Genomic DNA, 18,791 nt, shown 5'->3' with positions numbered 1-18,791 from the left:
TTCCTCCATAGGCCTAAACCTCTCCCATTCTTGATTTTTCTACTCCGATTTCTCACTTGCTCTCATCATCTCCCATACGGTTTCTCCCCTTCGCTGTTATATCCCCTATGTACTAAACGCACGGCTTTTCCTTTCACTAATATCTCCTTAACCTTAGCTGCTTACGTGACTGTATTGCTGGGTTAGTTATTTATTACATAGTTTCTTACTAGTTAATAATATATCCATGCTAGGTAACTTTCTCGGCAGCATCGGTCACTTACTCTATATACTAACAGCTTTTCGATTCACTAATTCTCCTTCCCATTTTTGCTTGTATAACTCTTTATCTTCAGTCCTTTCTCGCTAAATCTTGTTATTAGTAAAATTTCCGCACTAGGTTTCTTTTCTTTACTGTTTCATTCATTAACTGTCTATGTCCTCACTGCGTTTCCTTTTGCGAATATATCTTTTCTAGTATTTCTGGTTCTGTGCGTGGTTCCCTTTCCCGTATGTTCTTTCTCGTTCTGCCACGTTTTTTTCCCTCTATTATCTTCCTCTAAGTCTGCCTGAAACGGTTGGTTGGGTTGTGCTCAGCTGTTCCCTCATCGCTATCCCTTTCTACCATTATCCTTACTTTTACGTCAGCCGCGTTTGCTTTCCTACGACTAACATATTCTGCCTCGCCCTCCCTTCACATTTCGGTCCCTGTCGAGTCGCCTCCCACAGTCAGCACTTGTTCTATTAGTGTCTTTAGTTCCGTAACGAGGCACATGCGCAATTTTTTTCAAGTCCTGTACGGTTGAGTCGAAAATGTCTGGATAATGATGAGACGGAAGAGAACGTGGATGGGGAGGAGAATAAATGAAATAAAAAAAAGATAGTAAGGATTTGAGAACACGAGAGTAGCATTTAAAGAAAAGACCTCCGGGTTGATAACGGAGAGAGGAGGAGGAGGAAGAGGAGGAGGAGGAGGAGGGAAAAAATAAGAAGAATGGGAGTGCAGGACGATATAAAAAAAAAAAGGATGAACGAGGAACGGAAGACAAGAAAAGAATAAGAAAAAGTCTCTCTCTCAAATGTTTTTACGTCAAATATTAAGGCTCATGTTCGACGTTATTTCCTTCCTAGAGGAGGCAAGATGCTGTATATGACCTTCTTCTTCCTCTTCTCTCTAAGCCGGCCGAGAGGTATATACAACAACTACACCTCCAACCTCCAACACCTGCGCCTCCAACCCCTGCACCTCCAACACCTACACCTCCAACCCCTACACCTCCAACACCTTTTCCTACACTATAGATACAGAAGAAGAAGGAACACATACACGGTTCGTAGACAATGTTATGTTTCTCCCTTCGCCTCCAGGTCTGGGTGAAGGAAGGGAGACAGACACCAGACATTTACCAATCTTAGACTTGAGTGTATTTCTCTCCTCACCTCTATAGTACAAATGGAAGCAGAAAATGAGTCACGTAACCCCAATAGCTCAACATTTGCCTATCTACTTAGACTTCAAATCATGCTCTCTTCACCTCCAATGCAATACCAAAGAACGAAGAAAGAGAGGCAAAGTGAACACATGCACTTTCCTACATTGCAAGACGCTAAGTGGGAGGAGAGGCCTTTATCTGCACTAAGAGGACGTTCTTCTTCCTCATCTACATAGCCAAGGGAAGGGGGATGAATCATGCATGGAGGAGAGGGAGAGATAGACGGTGGTAGACTTTGCCGTCGTGCTGACATTAAGCTAACATTAAGCTATATGGCAGGGCCGATCCGGGAGGCCGAGCTGCACAAAGGAACTAAAGGAGGGGAGGGGAAGGAGCTCCACACATACACAGACAAGGGTTTCGCGTCTCCCTGCACACTCACCTTCACCGTTTCTCGAGCCACGTCTTGCTAAGCACAAATAAACAGTGTTATACTCTTTTGCCACAGCTGATGCGCCTACTACACACGGCCTGGGAAGATCTTGCACATAATCACACAAGGATGTCCTGTGTCTTTATTTTCTAGGTTGATATTATCTTATATATATACTCAACGACTACATTTATACGCGCGCTGGTCTTCTAAATTGATACATCTCCGCGAAAGGAAGAAAAAAGCGAGTTATAAATATGCGCTGCCAAGTTTTCCTAATCGGTGTTCTCTTCCTCGTTCATGCCGCGAAGGTTGTGTGTGTGTGTGTGTGTGTGTGTGTGTGTGTGTGTGTGTGTGTGTGTGTGTGTGTTATTACCATCACCATTACCATCATTACCACTATCCCACCCCCATTGCCATATCACCACAATATCACAATTACTACCACAATCACCATGAGCGCAGTAGCAGCAACAGAAGCACCACCACCTCCACCACCATAACTATATTACCACCACCACCACCACCACGACCATCCATCACCGCTATCACTCCTAACAACACAGCTATATCACTATCTGCACCATTACCCCTGCCACCATCATAATGACCTCCTCCACAACAGCATCCTCAGTACCACCACAACCGCAACCATTACAACCACATCACCACAACCACGTCAATACCACATCATGTCATTGTCACCACCACCACAACTATTGCATCACCACCATCATCACAGCTACCACTATCACCACAACTAAGAATATATCAGTATCACCATTAAGCATACCAGCACCACCACCACCATCAGTGTCAACATCACCATCACCACCACCACCACCCGTGTTTCGTTTCGCCTCCACAACTCTGCTTTTCCTTTCTCCTGCGTGTGGCACCTCGGGAACCAATCAGAGGGCGAGAGGAGGAGGAGGAGGAGGAGAAGTAGGAGTATGGGTAGTAGGAGGAGGAGAAAGAAGAAGAGAAGAAGGAGGAGAAAGAAGGAGAAGAAGGAGGAAGAAGGGGGAGAAGGCGGCGGTGGAGGAGGGTGTCAGGGGGCAAGACGTGACCCAGGCAATGATGACCCGGGCAAGAAAAGGTGGAAAATGTCGACTTTGGGAGAAGGAGGAGGAGGAGGAGGAGGGAGGGGGAGGATATGGAGGAGGAGGTGGAGGAGGCGAAGGCGAAGGAGGAGGAGGAAGAGGGCAAGAAGAAAGAGGAGATGGGAGTCGAGGTGAGAGAAAATGCAAGGAAAGGAGGAAAAGTACGAGAGAGGAAGGAAGTTGAGGTAGGGAAAGAAGAGACGATGGAAGAGGAAGGTGCTGCACTGGGGCAGGAAGATATGGAAGAGAAATCATGGAAACACAGAAGAGTAGGCAGAAAGCCTGTTGGCTTATAACAGGCCTAGGTGCTCGTGATTTTACTCGGGTCGTCAAGCATATCAATGGCACACAGAAAAGATTAAAGGACTTGTTATACGCACGCACGGGAACACTGAGTTCACTCGTGATGCAACGAAGTAACAGTCAATGCAATTTTTCATGGTGTTTATTGTTTTTCGTACTAACTACTGCAGGAAAGGTGTTCCACTGGTGCATGACTCGCGTCAAGAGAAAAGTACGTGTCTGTAATACCTCGCCTCCTTTGATTCGGTAGAGCATATTGTTTTACTAATTCTCCGAAGAGTATGGAGAAAATTTTTTTTCCGGTGATCGAAGTAATAAAACTGGAAATAAAATCAATGATATTGTCCGTGTTCTGGTTCTTATAGACATGCATCAAATCCAATCCCCGCAACGTAGTTGTCGCTTTCCCAGCGTAAAGAGGTTGATTGACTTCAGTCTTTCTTCAGACTGTTGTACCCTCAACGTAGGTGTCACTTCCGTGGCGTGTCTCTATACTCCCAAGTAATTTGGTGTACTTTTTGAGATTAGGCGACAAGAGGCACACTGCAAGTTATATTAAGATAACATAATTCGCGGCTTCTCGAAGTTACTTGCAATGAATCCAACCATAGTAATAGCTATCGTACAGGCAGACTTACAGTGCATTGTATGCTTCAGGTCACTGCTGCTGGTGATCCCATAATCTGATTCTTGATGTACGCCGTGTTGAGGCTTTTCACATGATGTAGGTGTGATGACAACTTCTGGACCAACACTTGTCAAGGTAGAAGGGCATTTGCCACTTCTCAGACCACTGAATAATCCAGGAGGAGGAGGAGGAGGAGGAGGAGGAGGATAAAGAGGAGGAGGAGGAGGAGGAGAAAGAGGAGGAAGAAAAAGAAAAAGAAGGAGAAGAAGAAGAAGAAGAAGAAGAAGAAGAAGAAGAAGAAGAAAAAGAAAAAGACCCATAACAAAGAAGAAACCGATTATAAAAGCTCGGTAGGGAATTCTTGTTCTGAATTCTTCAAACTACGGGATTCAACCAAGAACTGGGACGCATTAATCTATTTACTGAGCCATCGCCTCCAATAGGCAGATAATTCATCAATGGACGAGGGAACCACTTGCTGTAAGCAATAGCTTCAAGAAGAACATCGTGAAGGGAGAAATGTCGTGAAGGCAATGCGTGAACCCTGACTAGATCGCTACCGGCATAACATAACCGTCATAACTCTGCGGACATTTTTCTCACATTTCAGTAATACACATATAGTGATAAAGAAACTTCAAACCTGCTCCCCACGTTTAGTTTACTGGCGGCAATAATAAAAACAAAAGAAACATGTAAATACGACTAAGGCATAGACGTGATGTCCATTATAACATGTAGGCAGCAATGAATGGGACACGGGAAATTGAACGCTAGATGAGGAGAGGCAAAAGTGAGGAAAATCTCAGAATAACGCAAGGGAAGGATTTTTGGCAAGAATCGGGAATGAATGCCACTACTTCAACTACCTACTTCTACCACTGCTGCTGCTACTGCTTCTACTACTACTACTTCTATTACCACTACCACTACTACTACTACTATTACTACTACTATTTCAACTACTACTACTTCTACTACTACTGCTGCTGCTACTTTTCCCACTACTATTACTACAATGTTGCTGCTGCTGATGCTGATAATTATGATGATGAGGATGAGGAGGATAATAATATAACGACTAAAATACCGATGATGATAAAGATAAAAAAACACGATGAAAAGAAAGAAGAGAAAAAGAGAAAATAACGGGAAGGTGGATGAGTCAAGAAGTAAACAAATACAAGTCTTGGTGCTGTCCAGAGATCCCGAACCCGCCCCCCATCTCTCTCTCTCTCTCTCTCTCTCTCTCTCTCTCTCTCTCTCTCTCTCTCTCTCTCTCTCTCTCTCTCTCTCTCTCTCTCTCTCCAGGCTGCTACTTGATGCCTCTCGTTGGCTTTCTCAACCACGCGGCCTCTTGAGCTTTGTGCCTCTTCTTTTAAGGTCCGCCGTGCCTTTTCCTTAACCTTTTGCGACCTCCTGAAGGCTTTTGTCCGCTTCTCTGACCTTTCTGTAGCCAGCGTGCACAGTTTCGGGGCCGCTTATCGTTTGAATTCTCCTTTTGGCACATCGGAACCTCTTGAGGCCACTTAAAATCCTCCGTGGTATGTTCTAGTCCCTCGTGGGTCATCTGTGTCTCTCATGAAGGTCTCCTGTGATCTTTTACGGCCTCTTAAATCCTCCTTCGGCCTACAGATACCCCTAAAAGCGCCTCCATTTTACGCGGCTCCCCTCGTCCCACGTTATCTGGGCCGCCAATACTCTAAATAACATCGTGTATAAAATTATCAAGCTTCATTACTCGTATAAAAATAAAATTCAGGAGAGGTTTTACCCACCCTCACACAAAAAAGAAGTAAAAAGAAGATAAAAGGCTTATTTCATAAATCTCTTCCAATGGATCGACTTCATTAATTAGTTAAATGTTTTCATCATTTATACACAGTAAATGCTTCGGCAATAGATACACATTTCTTTCTTCCTTTATCAGGTCTTCCCTCCATTTCCTTCCTCTTCAGTACCATCCTTCTTCCTTCCTTCCCTTTTCCCTCCATTTCCCGTCCTCTCCCTTCCCTTCCTTTATCATGTCTTCCCTTCCCTTCCCTTTTTCCCTCCATTTCCCTTCCTCTCCCTTCCCTTCCTTTATCATGTCTTCCCTTCCCCTCCATTTCCCTTCCTCTCCCTTCCCTTCCCTTCCTTTATCATGTCTTCCCTTCCCTTCCCTTTTTCCCTCCATTTCCCTTCCTCTCCCTTCCCTTCCTTTATCATGTCTTCCCTTCCCTTCCCTTTTTCCCTCCATTTCCCTTCCTCTCCCTTCCCTTCCTTTATCATGTCTTCTCTTCCTCTCCCTTCCCTTCCCTTCCTTTATCATGTCTTCCTTTCCCTTCCCTTCCCTTTTTCCCTCCATTTCCCTTCCTCTCCCTTCCCTTCCCTTCCTTTATCATGTCTTCCCTTCCCTTCCCTTTTTCCCTCCATTTCCCTTCCTCTCCCTTCCCTTCCTTTATCATGTCTTCCCTTCCCTTCCCTTTTCCCCTCCATTTCCCTTCCTCTCCCTTCTCTTCCCTTCCCTTCCTTTATCGTGTCTGCCCTTCCCTTCCCTTCCTTTATCATGTCTTCCCTTCCCTTCCCTTTTCCCCTCCATTTCCCTTCCTCTCCATTCGTATAAAGATCAGCTATTCATTACCATCAGTGATTCTTATGTTTTAACAGATGTCTAGTCACTGTACATCCTAACAAAAATAGAAGACACGGATGTGATTTTTTTCCTTCTAAATTTACGATTACCTTAGTGTCACTTGCTTCCTTAGTGTTCTGAAATGATATATATAGCAGATGGAAATTTCTTTGCGTATTTTTTACTTAATCTCTTACAGTACTCAGGTTAGAATTAAAAAAAAAAGTCATAATCGTCAAAAGTCTTCTAGAAATGATAAACCCAGGGAGACTAATATCCTCTTCATTATTTAACGTAACCAGAATTCTAAAAAGGACTAAGGGGGTTACATTTTCCCCTTTCAAATCCACCTTTTTTTTTTTTTTACGTTGTTGCCTATTGCGCCGGTAGGCATCTTCCCGGTGGGGCCTGATGGTCGGCCCAAGGCTTCTTCCAGGTGGGGCCTGATGGTCGGCCCACCCCGTTCTGGCGCAGGCGAGTGTTTATAGTGGCGCCATCTTGCATTGGCTCATGCTGCCCCCCGGAACTCGTTCTTGATTCGCTTGGACGGCTTCCTCTAGAGTCCGGGTTGATGGGTGGTCTTCAGGACAGCATGTGGGTAGTTTTAAGCCACTCGGCGGTGACTGGAAAATCCGAGTGGTAGCGTGAGGATTCGAACCCGCGTCGTCCATCACGCGGCGAATGTGGGTCCAGTACGCTTAGCATCCCCCATACTTTATCAACCTTCTAAAATGATAATAAATGCAACAGAAATGAGATTTTCCTCTTTCTTTCTCCTCTCTCCCACGCGATCAGAGGCCCGCAAACTATCAATGCTGGGGTTCCCGGCGACGCTTGATACACAACAGACAGCGGCGCATCGTCTCTCTCTCATTAAAATGCACCGCGAACAGTCCCCTACTCGAGAACATCCCCTGAAGACTTAATGATTTGGTCTCCGGTGAGCGTCTGAGCTTTACAGGAGACCAGGCCATGGGAGGGGGCGTGGGGGGGAGGGAGGGGACGGTGGGAGGGGTGGAGGGGCGGGGCGGGGCGTGGGTGGAATGATGAAGGGACGAAATGAAAGGGAAATACGGGAATCTTTCTATTGACTTAGATTTAGTGATGCTGGATGGTGTGTGTGTGTGTGTGTGTGTGTGTGTGTGTGTGTGTGTGTGTGTATTCAAGATTACTGCACTTTATCGATCTGTCTGTCTGTCTTTTCTTGCAAGGATAAACAAGACTCGAGGAAGTAAAATATAAACAGCATCCAACCTAAAAGAAAAGAGAATGAGTGCGTGAAATATATACAAAGAAGGAAAACCGGGGTAATACAATTGAAAGATGTCTCCAGAGATATAGAATAGTCTATCCCCTGGTCATTCTGTTTGTTTACCTATCAGTCTTTGCAAATGCCTGTCCGTTTATCTGTGTGCCAATCTGCCCGTCATCCCGTCCAGCACTAATCTGTTTGTCTTCTCTCTCCGCCTGTTTATTTGTTTGTTTGTTTATTTATTTGTTCATCTGTATTTTTCTTATTTTCTTTTGTCTGGGCGTCGATCCGTCTGCACATGTCTGTTTTTCTCTTTCGCCTTCTGCTTCTATGTCTATTTGTCTATTAACCTCTCTCTCTCTCTCTCTCTCTCTCTCTCTCTCTCTCTCTCTCTCTCTCTCTCTCTCTCTCTCTCTCTCTCTCTCTCTCTCTCTCTCTCCAACCTGCCGCGTCTTTCCCTGTTCTGCCACACAACTTTACCACCGCCGGCGTTCAGTGCGTTCCATGTCTCTTCATCCTGGCGACGTGTTCCGGCTATTCCATCACATAACTCTTAATCAGCTACATACCTGCGCCTCCATCTCACCTGTTTCCTCCTCGTAAAGCACGCTATAATAAATTCATCATCACCGCCGCGGAAGGAGGAGGAGAAGGAGAAGAGAGGAAGGGAGAAAGGATTGCGGAGGAGAGAGTGGAAGCGGAGGGAGGAAAGGAGCTGGGGGGAGGGGGGGGGGGGGGAGGAAATCTGTAAAAACAAGTACCCTCCTTCCTCAGAGACTGCTCATCCTCACGTGCAAGAAGTAAACCACCGCATTTCATCTTCTGGAACGCCGGTAAAGGGACGTGTAGCTGGGACGTGGACGAGGGAGTGAGCGCTGGACTTTTAGCTTCGCCGCCGCCCAATAGCAATTGCCGCTGATTCTTATGAGGAGTAGGCGGCTCGTGCCAGGCCTTCCGTTAACCCGTTTTCGCTGCCGTTCTCGTGTTAGTGGCGGTTGGGCTGAGGGGAAGAGGGGGGCTGAGGTGCGGTAACGTTGTGAATGGACGGACGGCGTGTGAAGGGAAGGCGGAGGATGGAGAGAGAGAGAGAGAGAGAGAGAGAGAGAGAGAGAGAGAGAGAGAGAGAGAGAGAGAGAGAGAGAGAGAGAGAGAGAGAGAGAGAGAGAGAACATGAATCGTTGAAGATTAAAAAAAAAGGAAAATAAGACATAAACACACACACACACACACACACACACACACACACACACACACACACACACACACACACACACACATATTAAAATGAAACTTTTTAGTTTCACTTAAGTAGTTCCTCTGTTCTATCTCTCTTTGAAATACTTTTATTTGTTGAAGTTATTATTTATGGGTGTATTTATTTATTTATGTTTTCACTTACGTACTTAGTTCATGCAAAACGAAGCGAGTGTAAAATAGTTCGTGTGTAGCATACCATTGGAGTGCAAAAGAAGAACTCTTTATTTCACTGCCCGCAGGATAGTAGAGCAATCGATCTTGATGCGTGTATTGATAAACCACATAAAGTAATACGTATTTAAATTAATAAAACTAAACTGATGACACCTGATATTAATAAAACACCATGATATTAACTAAATCTGCCTGAGGGTGTATATATACGAATATTATGAAAGTAATACATACTTAAATATCTTAGTTAACTATTCAATCAGTGGACGTCTCAAATTGTGTGATAGCTGTTTTCATCTACGTTCTTGCAGTCTGTTTACAGATGTATTAAATTTTTGTTCGGCGTAAATTATGATCGACTTTGCAAGGTACAGAAAGAAGTAAAGATTAACATGTAGACAGGGGGGGGGGGAGGGAGAGAGAGAGAGAGAGAGAGAGAGAGAGAGAGAGAGAGAGAGAGAGAGAGAGAGAGAGAGAGAGAGACCGACCCACAATAAAACATCTCTCTGAGGAATCTTTGCTCCACCTTACACGAGTTTTTCCTCGGTAATGGCGGAGGACTCAGGGGAAGGAGAGTCTTTAGTGAGATCCCCGCCGCCCTCCTCCTCCTCGTCCGCCTCTTTTTCTTCTCTTCCTTCTCTCCCTTCTCTTATCCCTTTCTTTACCTCGACCAATTCACTCGCTTCCCCTCAGCAAAAAATAAACACTATAAAACCTTTTGAGCTCAGCGAGAAACCTGTGAGTAAAAATTGGAAAAAAAGTGAAAAATACGTAAAAAAGTAGCTCTAATTTAGGAGTGCATGACATACATACACATTGCGGGAGACAAAAAGATATAGGGAGTGAAGATATTTAAGAGCATTATCATTAACTCCTGATTTCCTTCCTGAGCTCTTTTAAGAACATAAAACGCAGGTGTTCTTTCTGCTTTCATCTTCCCGGTACGTTTTAACACTATGGATTGGTCTAGTCTGCCTACGAGTTTCATGAGCGTCGCCTTCAGGGTCATTTTCTTAAACATTTCGGTGCCTCATGAACACATATTTGACAAGGCTTTCGTACGAGTCCCAAGCATTTCCAGGGGTAGTTTAATGACCCTGGTGGCAGTTTGACCCTTTTTATGTACCAAGAACCTAAACATATGCTCCTTAGAACCCGACTAATTCCTTTTTAGCTTTTGGAAGTAGCTGATAATTTGAGAGGCGAAAGCGTCTTAGAATACCAATCTTAGTCTCCTTGCCCAGTATTTATGAGTCATCTTTGCTCCTTTACCGACTCATAACTTTTTTTTTTACAACAAAGGAGACAGCTCAAGGGCACAAAAAAAGGAAACAATAATAAAAAAGCCCGCTACTCGCTGCTCCTATGAAAAGAATCAAGAGAGGTGGCCGAAAGAGAGGTCAATTTCGGGAGGAGAGGTGTCCTGTTCGCAACGCTATTAATTCTAGTGACTCAAAACCCTTGCGAGTCACTTAAGTAAATGCCGTGTGGGATACAACAGGTAAACAAAAGCAATAAAGAGACTATGAATACTGGCCCTCCTCCCTTGCTGTTTAATACGCAGACGACGAAAGAAATTAAAGAAGTAGAAGGGAAGTAGAAGGGAAAAATAATGATTCATATATAAACGACAAGTGGGAGAAAGTACGTTGAGGAAGATATACTAGTAAGAACATCACACACAAAAACAGAATAGAGAAAGATTGAAGGAAATAAAGATAAAAAAGGGGAACATTTCACACACAAATCCCTCTCCTTCCCTTCTGTTTCCTTCTTCCCTTTTCTTCTTTCCCTTCTTTCCCTTCCTCTGTCCTTTCTTTATCCTCCTCCTCCTCCTCCTCTTCCTCCTCTTCCTTCTTCGTCTTCTTGCTTTACTCTACCTCCTCATCTTTTTTTCTTCCTCTCTTTCTCTATCCTCCTCCTCTTCCTCTTCCTCTTCCTCCATCCTTTATCTTCCTTACCTTCTTCCTCCCTTTCCTCTCTCCTCATTCATCTACTCACATACTCACTCACTCACCCGAACACACAAAGACACAAAGCACTCATATTTACTCACTCATTCACCTACTCGTATACTCATTTACACACCCAACACACCCAATAACTCGAATTTACTCACCTCTTCCCTTACGCATATACTCATTCACACATCTAAACCCCAAGAAAACATTCCCATTCACTCACTCCTTCACATACTCATCCACTCACTCACACACCCATACACACAATAAACACACCCACACTTACTCACGCCTTCACCTTACCCACCTCAAAAGAACACCAATTACTCACACTCAATCCCTTACTCACTCACTCACTTACCCACCCAACAGCACCAGCACCCACTCATTCCCTCACTCACCTGCACTTACTCACCTGCTCACCCTCTCCCCTCTCTTCCAACACTCACTTATCCCTCCACTTTCCCCTCCCTCAACCACTCCCTTCCTCGCGTCTTCTACTCCACTTTTCTTGCGAAAGGGAAAGCGGAACGTCGTACTTAAGAAAATGAAGAGTGGATGTCTCACCTGATCAACCCAGATGACGACGCCGCGGGGAGTTATGGAGGGAAGGAAGGTGATTGGCGAGGAGGGAGCAGGAGGAGGAGGAGCAGGAGGAGGAGGAAAGGGGGGGTGCGGAAGAGGAGGAGAAAGAGAAGGAGAAGGGCTGTAATATGTAAAGGAGGTGTGGATAAAAAAGGGAAACTGATGAAAGATAATGGAAAGGAAGAAAGGGAGAAAGAAAGAACAAAAGAAAGAAAGAAAGGAAAATGAAAGGGGAGGAGGAGGAGGAGAAGGAGGAGGAGGATTGTAATATGTAAAAGAGTGTGGGTTGAAAAAAAGGGGAACTCGTGAAATAAAGGAAAGAAAGAAAGAAAGAAAGAAAAAAGAAAGAAAGGAGAAGAAAAGGGAGGAGGAGGAGGAGGAAGAAGAGAAGGACTATGATATGTAAAGAAGTGTGGGTAAGAAACGGGACCTGGTGAGAGATAGTGGAAAGATAAAAAGAAAGAAAGAATAAAAGAAAGAAAGGAAAAAAAGAGGAATATGAGGAACTGAAACGCAGAAAATAAGTCTTAGCTCAATCAATAGTAAATCTGATACCGGGAAGATCACAAATACATCAACGTCGAACATGATCTAATACGCAGCAATACGGGGAAAATACAGGGATTAAGCCTGGGGGGTGAGTAAGATGAACTAGAACCTCTTCCCGCTTTGTGTAGGCTTAAAGAAGATAATTAAACCTCCCTAACGCACGATGAAATAGAGCATTGTGATATTCAATGATTGGTTTCTCATTTCTACTGAATATTTATCTATCTATATCACTATCTATCTGTATGTGTCTATATATCTATGTGTCTATATATCTAGCTGTCTATCTATATCTACCTATTTATCTATCTATCTATCTATCCAAGGAGTAGCGACGCAATCAGAGAGAGAAAGCAAAGCGATGAGGTGAGACGGAAAGAAACGCTGGAGGAGGTAAAGTCCTCTCTCTCTCTCTCTCTCTCTCTCTCTCTCTCTCTCTCTCTCTCTCTCTCTCTCTCTCTCTCTCTCTCTCTCTTTCTGTGTGTGTGTGTGTGTGTGTGTGTGTGTGTGAGCGTATCACTCACTCACTGGCTCCACTCTGCTTAATTATCCAAGATTTTTTTTATATAATTACAATAATAATAATAATAATAATAATAATAATAATAATAATAATAATAATAATAATAATAATAATAATAATAATAATAATAATAATAATAATAATAATAATAATAATAATAATAATAATAATAAGCAACGACAAAAACACAGCTGAGTCTTAAGAGAGGAGATGAAAAATTCCACGTAGCATCGAAGTCGTGGGCAAGATATCATTAACATAACAATAACATAACGTACACAAACACAGCCTCCAACTCAGGACATCCTAGCCTACCTGATTAAAAGCCCGCCTGTCTGTCTGTCTATCTGCCTGTCCCTCTGTCTGTTATTTCTTACCGTCTTTCTCATACCAAAAAAAAGCACGCGGGAGGGTGATCATTGCCGTCTTCACCTCACCTTTAGTAATTGCTTCACCGGGAATTATTTAATGAAAGGTGTCTTGGAGGAGGGAAGGTGGGAGAGTGAACATGATTAACAGCGCGCCAGGAAGGCAGAGGGGAGCTAAAATGATGGAGGAGCGAGGGTGAGAGCGGTAGAGGTGGAAAAAGGAAAGAAACTAAAGAGAGTAGAAGTTAGTACGGGGGGGAGAGAGAGCTGATGGAAGAGGTAGATAAAAGAATACAAGATAGAAGAGGAAGAGAAGAAAATGTTGAGTGTGAAACGTAACAAGGGTGAAGAGAAGGAAGAAGGAGAGACGAAAAAAGGCGAAGCGAGAAGACAGAGAAAACAGAGGGAGATAATGAAGGAAAAGGAGGAAACGATGAGGGACGAGAGAGATAACAGGAGGGTGAATATGAAGAGGAGGTAGAGAGGGAGCAGAAAGAAGAGAGAGGCAGAATAAATAAGGGAAGATACGCGGAGGAGAACGAAGAGAAAATTATGAAAAATGAGACCGATAGCACGAGGGAAGAGAGGAAAAGGAGGGACGGAAGATGAAGGATGGCAGGGAAGGGATGAATGAACGAAGAGGAAATTAGAGAGTTGGAAAGAAGAATAAGATGATGACGTGTAGGTAAGGTGATGATGCGCGTGGCCTCGGTGCTCCGTGAAGGTGGTGATAAAAAAAAGTAAAAAAAAAAAAAAGAAAAAAGAAAGCTGAGAAGGAATGGAAAATAAAGAAGGTTGGATAGCTCGATGGAGTAGGAAAGAAAGTAAAGTAATAGACATGAGAGGTGGCTTTGAGTGGAAGAAAAAGGGCTTTGGGGGAGGAAACGAGCCTTGATTAAGAAATGTTTATCAGGGAAAACGAATGAAAAAACGATATTTGTAAGAGAGGAGAGACTTTCTTTTTTACAGCTAAGGAGACAGTTCAAGGGCGTAAATAAAAAAATAAAAAAAGCCCGCTACTCACTGCTCCCGAACAGAGGTCAAAGGAGTGTCCAAAACGAGAGGTCAATTTCGGGAGGAGAGGTGTCCTGATACCCTGAATGAAGAAGAGCAAATTGTACGATGAAAAATAAAACAAAACGATGCAATTAAACCCTCACCAATATGTGGAAGTGATAAAAAATAACTGATAATGGGTAAAGAGAATAGCGATGAACTAAAAGACGACGAATTATATAAAACTTAAATCGATGAGAGAGAGAAAAGAAGAGAGAAAGGCAAGTGAGAGGAAAGAGTGTGGTGGGTTCCTTAGGGAGAGGATGAGGGAAGGAGGGACTGTTTGAGCCATCACCACCAATACCAGAACCATCATCAGCATCAGCTCAGCCTCTTCCGCTAATGCTGCAGTGAAGTATACCACACTGCTTCCTTACACACTCAATTGTTATTCTGCTACTTCTCTTTCTTCTTTTTCTTCTTCTTTTTCTATTTCTTTTTCTTATTTTCTTCTTTTTCTTCTCCACATTCTTCTTCTTCTTCTTTTTCTTCTTCATCATCTTCTTCCTCTTCTTCTTCTTTATATTCTTCTTCTTTTTTTTTCTTCCTCCTCCTCCTCCTCCTCTTCCTCTTCTTCTTTTATAGAGAGGTGTAGACTTTTTCCTCTTCTTTTTCTTCTTCTTCTTCTACTACTACTACTACTACTACTACTACTACTACTACTACTACTACTACTACTACTACTACTACTACTACCACTACTACCACGACTAATACCGTGACGACTAAATCCGAAACACTGACGCGATATATCGAAAAAACCGCAAAAGAAAACTCGCCCCGCCAATTAATGCGTTACTAAGGGCCGGGGGCGTGGCGGGCGGTCGAGAGCTGTTTACCGCAATCAAAAAAGTTTCCGAAGTTCGCATATTCTATTAAAAGTTGCTGGCGTCTTTAGCTTCCTTTCTCTTAAGCCCTCCCTTCCATACACATCTGGAGGAACCTCGCTGGAAGATGTTTACCTGATGTTTGGATTCTGTAGGTGTTTGTTTATTTTATCGCGATTCGCCAGTCTTCTTAATTCCTTATATGTTGTGCTAAGTCTAATGAAGGGTATATATTTGTACTTAAATACCTTGCCTCTTGACTGGAAGGGGTATTGGTGAGGTTAAGGGTATTTCAACTCGATGTTATACCTTAGTTACCGAGGTATAACATTTTTATACCCTTCATTTTTTACAGTTTACTGAAGTGGCTCAAGAAGGTAATCATAGGAATATATTTACAGGGTCTTTTGCTAGTGGAGTTATTTCTTTGATTGATCGCTTTTAATGAATCAGTCTACACTCACTAATTCTCTATGCCCAGTAAGTGCGATTCAGCTACGTGGTTATTAAATTATGTCCCATGTGCCTCCCGAAATTGACCTCTCTTTTGATTCTTTTTTAGCAGCAGCGAGCAGCGGGCTTTTTTTTTATATTATTGTTTCCTTTTTTTGTGCCCTTGAGCTGTCTCCTTTGTTGTAAAAAAAAATGTTTAAGTGTTGACTATTTCCGTAGAGTTTATTGCTTAAGGAAAAATAATCTGTAGTCTTCAGGAATATTATAAAGTAACTGAGCTTCAAGAAAAAGTAATCGCTAAATGTTTTAACTTTAGGCCCGTAGATTTTTTTTTTTAGTTTATCGCGTTTCGCTGGCCTGAAGTGATGGTCTATACGTGGCTTTACTTAACAGAGGAATAACATGAACGGTTAACCTTGTCTCTCTTCATCCAATTTCTTTTTTTACTAATTCCTTCTGCATGGTATAAGCGTGATAAATAGTACGTAATGTGGGTGTTCCCCCGCTCTCTCTCTCTCTCTCTCTCTCTCTCTCTCTCTCTCTCTCTCTCTCTCTCTCTCTCTCTCTCTCTCTCTCTCTCTCTCTCTCTCTCTCTCTCTCTCTCTCTCTCTCTCTCTCTCTTCACACGGGCCCTTGACCAGTCAGGCACAGCGTAAAGGCGTGGTCGATGTGCCTATTATTGACACACTCGAGACACGCGGGAAACTGATAATGTTACGAAAGGTTAAACTTGCATCTTTGAGGAGCCAATTTTTAGTTTTCTCTCAGCACACTGACTACGGAAGGGATTTCAATCTCCGCTTCAGAGTTGAGCTGGATCCATGGACTGGCTCCTAAATGTTATTGTTTTCGTTTATTGAATAGGCCAACCAGCCTTTTCCAGACTCCTTGCGTTCCTATGTTTTTATTTACTCGGGAGAGGAAGAGAAAATACGTAAGTGTGCATGCCCGCCACTACACGGAGTTAGCCTAGGTTGTTATGGGTATGGTGTGAGGGACGGACTTATTCCTTGGATAGTAGTTTAATGGGATGTGAACTTTCGATACCTATGTAGTTTCCATCCTATAGTAAAATTAAAGTTGGAGCACTTTATGAAAGAGGAAAGCAGCAGAGTACGGATTTAGATCAAATAAATGCTATAACTATTACTGAATCGAATAAATCCGTGGTTGAAAAGGATGAGAACCTTCGACATCTAAACAAGGTTATTATTTTGTGTTGGCATTAGGGTAAAGGAATCGGTGGAGTGGTGTCACGCGAGAATATACGTAGAAGAAGGGATACCTCAACCAGTACTAAAACTGATTATAAACTAAGCAACATCTGAAAAAGATTTAAGTATGTCAAACAATATTTAATTTGTAATGACCATCTTTAAAACCTTTACAAAACATTTTTCCGTCAGGCTAGTGCTTTGGACCACTTCTACTGGTACCATGTAATCCAGTACGGCCTGGTGCATGGTCGGACTGCCGGCGACTATACCGGTTCCCACACGGGGTTATCCAGCGAGGAGGGTGACTAGACACCCAGCTGGACGCGTCAAAGGGCGGATGAGCTTGTTGGTCCTTCCGCGAGAGGGGATGCGTGAAGAAGGGCCAGAGCCACGCCCCCACCTGTGAGTGTCCCGGCCCGCACACCTACGCCTTTACGCACTATTTCGCGCATATTTTCATTCTATTTGCGCTCGGGCACTGTGGCAGTATACATCGTTTGTAAATGTTTCATAAAGTGAGGTTTTGAAAAATTTTATGACCAAAACAATATACGCACATAACATCACGGACTTAACACTGAAAACAAATAATTGAACAAAAATATTTAACCATCGTGTAGATTTTAAACATAAATCGCATGGCGGAAAGTTTGCGTTGTCTCTTACCCCCGTGACGCAGCCCCGGTGGTAGTACCAGTGATGTGCCCGTCACTGGTGGAGACAGAGATGCACATGTGGAGGTGGGATCCGGTGGCTGAGTGGTCAGCGTGCGGGCGCGGTGTGCCAAGGACCCAGGTTCAAGTCCTGGCCGCCGCTACAAGCTGACAATTTTCAGTCATCGCCGAGTAGGCTAAGACTACCCACATGCTGTCCTGATGATCACCTATCAACCCGGACTCTAGAGAAACTCTGAAGAGGATCAAGTGGAGATCCGGAGAGGCAGCATGTACCACGCAAGATGGCGCCACCATAAAACACTTGCCTGCGCCAGTAACGGGCTGGGGCCAACCAAAAGAGTCAATCAGGAAAGCCTATCGGCACTATATATATATATATATATATATATATATATATATATATATATATATATATATATATATATATATATATATATATATATATATATATATATATATATATATATATATATATATATATATATATATATATATATATATATGCGTACATTGCCACTGTACTTGTAGTTTCGTCAGCGTCAGGCAGTCATACAAACACAGACAAGCTCGCCACTCAGGAGCCTCTGATCATTACAATGATAGTGTTAAAAAAAATCACTATTTTCAACAGGTGCGTCATTCGCATCAAACGGATAAACTAGTCACTGAAAAATGCTCCTAAAAATAGCAAATGATTACAATTTAAGACGTGTTTAGGAGCATAACAGCAGCACTGGGCCTCCAGGAGCTGGCACCCATGCCACACCTGCCTGACGTTTGGCGCTCGTGGGCGGCAGGTGTGCGTGTCTTGACTCACCTTCTGCAAGACAAGACAGAGCACCATCAGAACCACTTTACTGCGCAAAAAATAAAAGCAAACTAAGTGACAAAACTATCAATTTATCTATCTCTCTGTCTGTCCACATATCAGTCTATCAACCTGTCCATCGATCCACCCATCCATCAATTAATTTAAGTGTCTGGATATCTATTTGTCATTATTAATTATATTTTCTGTTTAAATATTTGAGTGTATGCTTGTTTAACTATTTGAATATTTGCGTCCATTCATTACACGTGTTCACCAGCCGGCACAGAGCGGCGCAGCGGCAACATTCACAACGAACCAATGAAAAAAAAAAATCAGATTGGCAGCACGAAAAGATGAGGAGCTTAAATCACTACAGGCGAGGGCATAAACACACACACACACACACACACACACACACACACACACACACACACACACACACACACACACGGCTGTTGTGAACGCCGGGAAAACATTTATGTACTGGACATACATCCATTCTTTGTCTGTCTGCTTCCGAATTTATGATAGCGGGTGGAGCAGTGTTGCCAGGCCGGGAAATGAGGCTCGGGGGAGGGAGGGGAGCAG

At 43.3% G+C, this 18,791-nt stretch overlaps 1 protein-coding gene and 1 long non-coding RNA gene across 2 annotated transcripts in view; one reads left to right on the top strand and one right to left on the bottom strand.

The window, feature by feature from the left end:
• LOC127007354 (uncharacterized) overlaps positions 1-18,791 on the bottom strand; it is a 240,098-nt gene that overhangs the window by 27,005 nt on the left and 194,302 nt on the right. The window lies entirely within an intron of this gene.
• Positions 1-18,791, top strand: part of LOC127007352 (uncharacterized) — a 208,165-nt gene that overhangs the window by 53,221 nt on the left and 136,153 nt on the right. The window lies entirely within an intron of this gene.

Source organism: Eriocheir sinensis, chromosome 3 (assembly GCF_024679095.1).
Source record: "Eriocheir sinensis breed Jianghai 21 chromosome 3, ASM2467909v1, whole genome shotgun sequence".
Lineage (NCBI taxonomy): Eukaryota > Metazoa > Arthropoda > Malacostraca > Decapoda > Varunidae > Eriocheir > Eriocheir sinensis.
Note: the sequence above shows the minus strand (reverse complement) of the source record. Positions and strands in the feature narration are given on the sequence as shown.